The sequence below is a fragment of the Zonotrichia albicollis genome, unplaced genomic scaffold (genome assembly GCF_047830755.1).
Source record: "Zonotrichia albicollis isolate bZonAlb1 unplaced genomic scaffold, bZonAlb1.hap1 Scaffold_122, whole genome shotgun sequence".
NCBI classification, from domain to species: domain Eukaryota; kingdom Metazoa; phylum Chordata; class Aves; order Passeriformes; family Passerellidae; genus Zonotrichia; species Zonotrichia albicollis.
The window spans coordinates 10,001-17,500 of NW_027428349.1; positions in this window are offsets into that span (position 1 = coordinate 10,001).

A 7,500-nucleotide genomic window follows, 5' to 3' on the forward strand; every position below is an offset into this window, starting at 1 on the left:
TCGATCGAGTGCGGCCGAGGAAGGAGCCGCGCCGACGACGGCGACGACGACGGCCCCCCCACGGCCACGGTCCTGGGACAACGGGGCGACGGCCGCCCAGCCCCGCCTGCGGAGCGCTCGCGGCAGAGGAGGAGCGCGGGGGGTGCCGCCACCCGCCCGCCCGCCCGCGGGCGCCAACGGATTCCCTTCTCGGCTAGGCAACGGCAGGACTGGGACTGGGCTGGCCCGCCAGGCCGGGGGGACTCGGCTTCCCCTTCCGGCCCGGGGAACCCGGCCGAGCGTGCCAGAAATACGTGCCACCGGACCGCGCGCCGCCGGCGGCCGGCTTTCCCTTTCCGGAAAAAAATAGCCGGAGGAACGGCACGACAAAAAGGCACATGGAGGCGGCGTTCGCAGCGACCCGTGCTAGCCACGGGGGCCGCGGGCCCGGGACGCCGGAGGCACCCGCGGGGGCGAGTTACGAGTCTCACTCCCCCACGGAGCCCCAGACATCCCGCTCGCTCCCTTCTCTCTCGCCGACGTGGCCCGCGCGCGCCTTCGTCGCAACGGCTCCTCGGTGCCGCGGCTTAAGGCCGCCAGAGAAAAATCCGCGGAGGCCGGGCGGGCGCCCCCACTCTCTGCCCGCGCACCGGCGCGCCTAAACCGCGGAAAAAAAAGAAAAAACGCGGACCCGCGTGGCAACCCAGCCCGCCCGGCCCAAGGGGCTCGGTCGATGCGCCCGCGACCGAGGTGGACGAGGCGCCGCCGCCTCGCCCGGGAAAGGTCCGGGGGGCTCTCGGACTCTCTCTCTCTCTCTCTCTCTCTGTCGGGTGCCGGGTCCGTCAACTCTGAAAAACTCCGCCCGCCAACGCGGGTCCCCGGCTTAAGGCCGAGGAAGGGGGACGGCTTCAACGAGGCGGCCCGGGGACGGGGCGCCCCGACCCCGGCTCCGCAGCTTCACCGGGCGGGCGGACGGCCCAAAACAGTGCCCGCCGAGTGGGCCCCGGCTTAAGGCCAGGCACAAAAGGGACGAGGCGCCGCCGCCTCGCCCGCCAAGCGGCTCTCTCGAATCGCCTTTCACAGCCCTTCTCTCTCGGCATCCCGGGGGGAGATCCGGCCCCTCCACTCGGCAGCCCTTCTCTCTCGGCATCCCGGGGGGAGATCCGGCCCCTCCGCTCGGCAGCCCTTCTCTCTCGGCATCCCGGGGGGAAACCGGCCCCTCCGCTCGGCAGCCCTTCTCTCTCGGCATCCCGGGGGGAGATCCGGCCCCTCCGCTCGGCAGCCCTTCTCTCTCGGCATCCCGGGGGGAGATCCGGCCCCTCCGCTCGGCAGCCCTTCTCTCTCGGCATCCCGGGGGGAGATCCGGCCCCTCCGCTCGGCAGCCCTTCTCTCTCGGCATCCCGGGGGAAACCGGCCCCTCCCCGCGGGCAGCCCTTCTCTCTCGGCATCCCGGGGGAAACCGGGCCCCTCCGCTCGGCAGCCCTTCTCTCTCGGCATCCCGGGGGGAATCCGGCCCCTCCGCTCGGCAGCCCTTCTCTCTCGGCATCCCGGGGGGAATCCGGCCCCTTCTCTCTCTCTCTCTCTCGGCCTCCCGGGGGAACCGGCCCCTCCGCTCGCAGCCCTTCTCTCTCGGTCTCTCGGGGGGATCCGGTCCGTCTTTTCTCAGCCCTTCTCTCTCGGCCTCACTCTCACTGTGCCAACTTCCCCGGGAGGGACGGGAGCCGGAGCCGAGCCACAAGGAGACTCGCCCCGGCTAGGCGGAACACTGGCTTTTTCCCTTTGCCGGCCACCTGAGTGCGGCTGCTCCTCTCCGCCTTAAACGTAGGCACAGCCTCAGCCAACCTACGGGGATGCGGCCCGTCACCTCGCTCCCATAATACGGGCAGATAAGTCCCAAGCCGCCGAGGCCTCCAAGAGGACCGATGGAGATCGACCGGGAAGGGGCGCCGCCTCAGGCCGCAGCCTACGATGAGGCAGCCGGAGGCAGCCGACAACAGCGACCCCTTGGTGAACTTCCGCAGCCGGCCGAGACAACAGGTCTACCCGGCACCCGCCGCTATTTGACTAAGTCCCGCCGGCGCGAGGTAGACCTGGTGTCCCAGGGGCCGGGGTAGACCTGGTGTCCCGGGCTCCGGGGTAGACCTGGTGTCCCGGGGGCCGGGGTAGACCTGGTGTCCGGGGCTCCGGGGTAGACCTGGTGTCCCGGGCGCCGGGGTAGACCTGGTGTCCCGGGCTCCGGGGTAGACCTGGTGTCCCGGGCGCCGGGGTAGACCTGGTGTCCCGGGGGCCGGGGTAGACCTGGTGTCCGGGTCTCCGGGGTAGACCTGGTGTCCCGGGGGCCGGGGTAGACCTGGTGTCCGGGGCTCCGGGGTAGACCTGGTGTCCCGGGCGCCGGGGTAGACCTGGTGTCCCGGGCTCCGGGGTAGACCTGGTGTCCCGGGCGCCGGGGTAGACCTGGTGTCCCGGGCTCCGGGGTAGACCTGGTGTCCCGGGCGCCGGGGTAGACCTGGTGTCCCAGGGACCGGGGTAGACCTGGTGTCCCGCCAGATCCGGAGAAGACCTGGTGTCCCCGGCCCGAGAGCCAGCAGACCTGGTGTCCCCGGACCGAGACGGGGTAGACCGGCTGTCCGCGGCCAGAGACGGGGTAGACCTGGTGTCCCCGGCCCGAGACGGGGTAGACCTGGTGTCTGCGGCACAAGACGGGGTAGACCTGGTGTCTCCGGCCAGAAGCGGGGTAGACCTGTTGTCCTAGAGCCCGGGGTAGACCTGGTGTCCCGGGGGCCGGGGTAGACCTGGTGTCCGGGGCTCCGGGGTAGACCTGGTGTCCCGGGCGCCGGGGTAGACCTGGTGTCCCGGGCTCCGGGGTAGACCTGGTGTCCCGGGCGCCGGGGTAGACCTGGTGTCCCGGGGGCCGGGGTAGACCTGGTGTCCGGGTCTCCGGGGTAGACCTGGTGTCCCGGGGGCCGGGGTAGACCTGGTGTCCGGGGCTCCGGGGTAGACCTGGTGTCCCGGGCGCCGGGGTAGACCTGGTGTCCCGGGCTCCGGGGTAGACCTGGTGTCCCGGGCGCCGGGGTAGACCTGGTGTCCCGGGCTCCGGGGTAGACCTGGTGTCCCGGGCGCCGGGGTAGACCTGGTGTCCCGGGGGCCGGGGTAGACCTGGTGTCCGGGGCTCCGGGGTAGACCTGGTGTCCCGGGCTCCGGGGTAGACCTGGTGTCCCGGGGGCCGGGGTAGACCTGGTGTCCGGGGCTCCGGGGTAGACCTGGTGTCCCGGGCGCCGGGGTAGACCTGGTGTCCCGGGCTCCGGGGTAGACCTGGTGTCCCGGGCGCCGGGGTAGACCTGGTGTCCCGGGGGCCGGGGTAGACCTGGTGTCCGGGTCTCCGGGGTAGACCTGGTGTCCCGGGGGCCGGGGTAGACCTGGTGTCCGGGGCTCCGGGGTAGACCTGGTGTCCCGGGCGCCGGGGTAGACCTGGTGTCCCGGGCTCCGGGGTAGACCTGGTGTCCCGGGCGCCGGGGTAGACCTGGTGTCCCGGGCTCCGGGGTAGACCTGGTGTCCCGGGCGCTGGGGTAGACCTGGTGTCCCAGGGACCGGGGTAGACCTGGTGTCCCGCCAGATCCGGAGAAGACCTGGTGTCCCCGGCCCGAGAGCCAGCAGACCTGGTGTCCCCGGACCGAGACGGGGTAGACCGGCTGTCCGCGGCCAGAGACGGGGTAGACCTGGTTTCCCCGGCCCGAGACGGGGTAGACCTGGTGTCTGCGGCACAAGACGGGGTAGACCTGGTGTCTCCGGCCAGAAGCGGGGTAGACCTGTTGTCCTAGAGCCCGGGGTAGACCTGGTGTCCCGGGGGCCGGGGTAGACCTGGTGTCCGGGGCTCCGGGGTAGACCTGGTGTCCCGGGCGCCGGGGTAGACCTGGTGTCCCGATGGCCGGGGTAGACCTGGTGTCCCAGGGGCCGGGGGTAGACCTGGTGTCCCGGGCTCCGGGGTAGACCTGGTGTCCCGGGGGCCGGGGTAGACCTGGTGTCCCGGGCGCCGGGGTAGACCTGGTGTCCCGGGCTCCGGGGTAGACCTGGTGTCCCGGGCGCCGGGGTAGACCTGGTGTCCCGGGCGCCGGGGTAGACCTGGTGTCCCAGGGACCGGGGTAGACCTGGTGTCCCGCCAGATCCGGAGAAGACCTGGTGTCCCCGGCCCGAGAGCCAGCAGACCTGGTGTCCCCGGACCGAGACGGGGTAGACCGGCTGTCCGCGGCCAGAGACGGGGTAGACCTGGTGTCCCCGGCCCGAGACGGGGTAGACCTGGTGTCTCCGGCCAGAAGCGGGGTAGACCTGTTGTCCTAGAGCCCGGGGTAGACCTGGTGTCCCGGGGGCCGGGGTAGACCTGGTGTCCGGGGCTCCGGGGTAGACCTGGTGTCCCAGGCGCCGGGGTAGACCTGGTGTCCCGGGCTCCGGGGTAGACCTGGTGTCCCGGGCGCCGGGGTAGACCTGGTGTCCCGATGGCCGGGGTAGACCTGGTGTCCCAGGGGCCGGGGTAGACCTGGTGTCCCGGGCTCCGGGGTAGACCTGGTGTCCCGGGGGCCGGGGTAGACCTGGTGTCCCGGGCTCCGGGGTAGACCTGGTGTCCCGGGGGCCGGGGTAGACCTGGTGTCCCGGGCTCCGGGGTAGACCTGGTGTCCCGGGCGCCGGGGTAGACCTGGTGTCCCGGGCTCCGGGGTAGACCTGGTGTCTTCGGCACAAGACGGGGTAGACCTGGTGTCCCAGGGGCCAGAAGCGGGGTAGACCTGTTGTCCTAGAGCCCTGGGTAGACCTGGTATCCCGGGCGCCGAGGTAGACCTGTTGTCCTAGAGCCCTGGGTAGACCTGGTGTCCCGGGCGCCGGGGTAGACCTGGTGTCCCGGGCTCCGGGGTAGACCTGGTGTCCCAGGCGCCGGGGTAGACCTGGTGTCCCAGGGGCCGGGGTAGACCTGGTGTCCCGGGGGCCGGGGTAGACCTGGTGTCCCAGGGGCCGGGGTAGACCTGGTGTCCCGGGCTCGGGGGTAGACCTGGTGTCCCGGGGGCCGGGGTAGACCTGGTGTCCCGGGCTCCGGGGTAGACCTGGTGTCCTCGAGCGCCGGGTAGACCTGGTGTCCCAGGGACCGGGGTAGACCTGGTGTCCCGGGCTCCGGGGTAGACCTGGTGTCCCAGGGCCTACCCCGGGGCCCGGGACACCAGGTCTACCCATGGTCCCAGGACACCAGGTCTACCCCGGGGAACGGGACACCAGGTCTACCCCGGGCCCTGGGACACCAGGTCTACCCATGGTCCTGGGACACCAGGTCTACCCCGGGGCCCGCGACACCAGGTCTACCCATGGTCCCAGGACACCAGGTCTACCCCGGGGAACGGGACACCAGGTCTACCCCGGGCCCTGGGACACCAGGTCTACCCCGGGGCCCGGGACACCTGGTCTACCCAGTGCTCTAGGACAACAGGTCTACCCCGGGGCCCGCGACACCAGGTCTACCCAGGGCCCTGGGACACCAGGTCTACCCCGGGGAACGGGACACCAGGTCTACCCCGGGCCCTGGGACACCAGGTCTACCCAGGGCCCTCGGACACCAGGTCTACCCCGGGGAACGGGACACCAGGTCTACCCCGGGCCCTGGGACAACAGGTCTACCCCGGGGCCCTCTGACACCAGGTCTACCCCGGGGAACGGGACACCAGGTCTACCCCGGGGCCCGGGACACCAGGTCTACCCCGGGGAACGGGACACCAGGTCTACCCAGGGCCCTCGGACACCAGGTCTACCCCGGGGAACGGGACACCAGGTCTACCCCGGGCCCTGGGACAACAGGTCTACCCCGGGGCCCTCTGACACCAGGTCTACCCCGGGGAACGGGACACCAGGTCTACCCCGGGGCCCGGGACACCAGGTCTACCCCGGGCCCCGGGACACCCGGTCTACCCCGGGGAACGGGACACCAGGTCTACCCATGGTCCCAGGACACCAGGTCTACCCCGGGGAACGGGACACCAGGTCTACCCCGGGCCCTGGGACACCAGGTCTACCCCGGGCCCCGGGACACCAGGTCTACCCAGGGCCCTCGGACACCAGGTCTACCCAGGGCCCTCGGACACCAGGTCTACCCTGGCGCCCGGGACACCAGGTCTACCCCGGGCCCTGGGACAACAGGTCTACCCCGGGGCCCTCTGACACCAGGTCTACCCCGGGGAACGGGACACCAGGTCTACCCCGGGGAACGGGACACCAGGTCTACCCAGGGCCCTCGGGACACCAGGTCTACCCCGGGGAACGGGACACCAGGTCTACCCCGGGCCCTGGGACACCAGGTCTACCCCGGGGCCCTCTGACACCAGGTCTACCCCGGGGAACGGGACACCAGGTCTACCCCGGGGCCCGGGACACCAGGTCTACCCCGGGGAACGGGACACCAGGTCTACCCAGGGCCCTCGGACACCAGGTCTACCCCGGGGAACGGGACACCAGGTCTACCCCGGGCCCTGGGACAACAGGTCTACCCCGGGGCCCTCTGACACCAGGTCTACCCCGGGGAACGGGACACCAGGTCTACCCCGGGGCCCGGGACACCAGGTCTACCCCGGGGAACGGGACTACCCCGGGGAACGGGACACCAGGTCTACCCATGGTCCCAGGACACCAGGTCTACCCCGGGGAACGGGACACCAGGTCTACCCCGGGCCCTGGGACACCAGGTCTACCCCGGGGCCCGGGACACCAGGTCTACCCCGGGGAACGGGACACCAGGTCTACCCAGGGCCCTCGGACACCAGGTCTACCCCGGGGAACGGGACACCAGGTCTACCCCGGGCCCTGGGACAACAGGTCTACCCCGGGGCCCTCTGACACCAGGTCTACCCCGGGGAACGGGACACCAGGTCTACCCCGGGGCCCGGGACACCAGGTCTACCCCGGGGAACGGGACACCAGGTCTACCCCGGGGAACGGGACACCAGGTCTACCCATGGTCCCAGGACACCAGGTCTACCCCGGGGAACGGGACACCAGGTCTACCCCGGGCCCTGGGACACCAGGTCTACCCCGGGCCCCGGGACACCAGGTCTACCCCGGGCCCTGGGACACCAGGTCTACCCAGGGCCCTCGGACACCAGGTCTACCCAGGGCCCTCGGACACCAGGTCTATCCTGGCGCCCGGGACACCAGGTCTACCCCGGGCCCTGGGACAACAGGTCTACCCCGGGGCCCTCTGACACCAGGTCTACCCCGGGGAACGGGACACCAGGTCTACCCCGGGGCCCGGGACACCAGGTCTACCCATGGTCCCCGGACACCAGGTCTACCCCGGGGCCCGCGACACCAGGTCTACCTCGGGGAACGGGACACCAGGTCTACCCCGGGGCCCGCGACACCTGGTCTACCCAGTGCTCTAGGACAACAGGTCTACCCCGGGGCCCGCGACACCAGGTCTACCCCGGGGAACGGGACACCAGGTCTACCCCGGGCCCCGGGACACCAGGTCTACCCCGGGCCCTGGGACACCAGGTC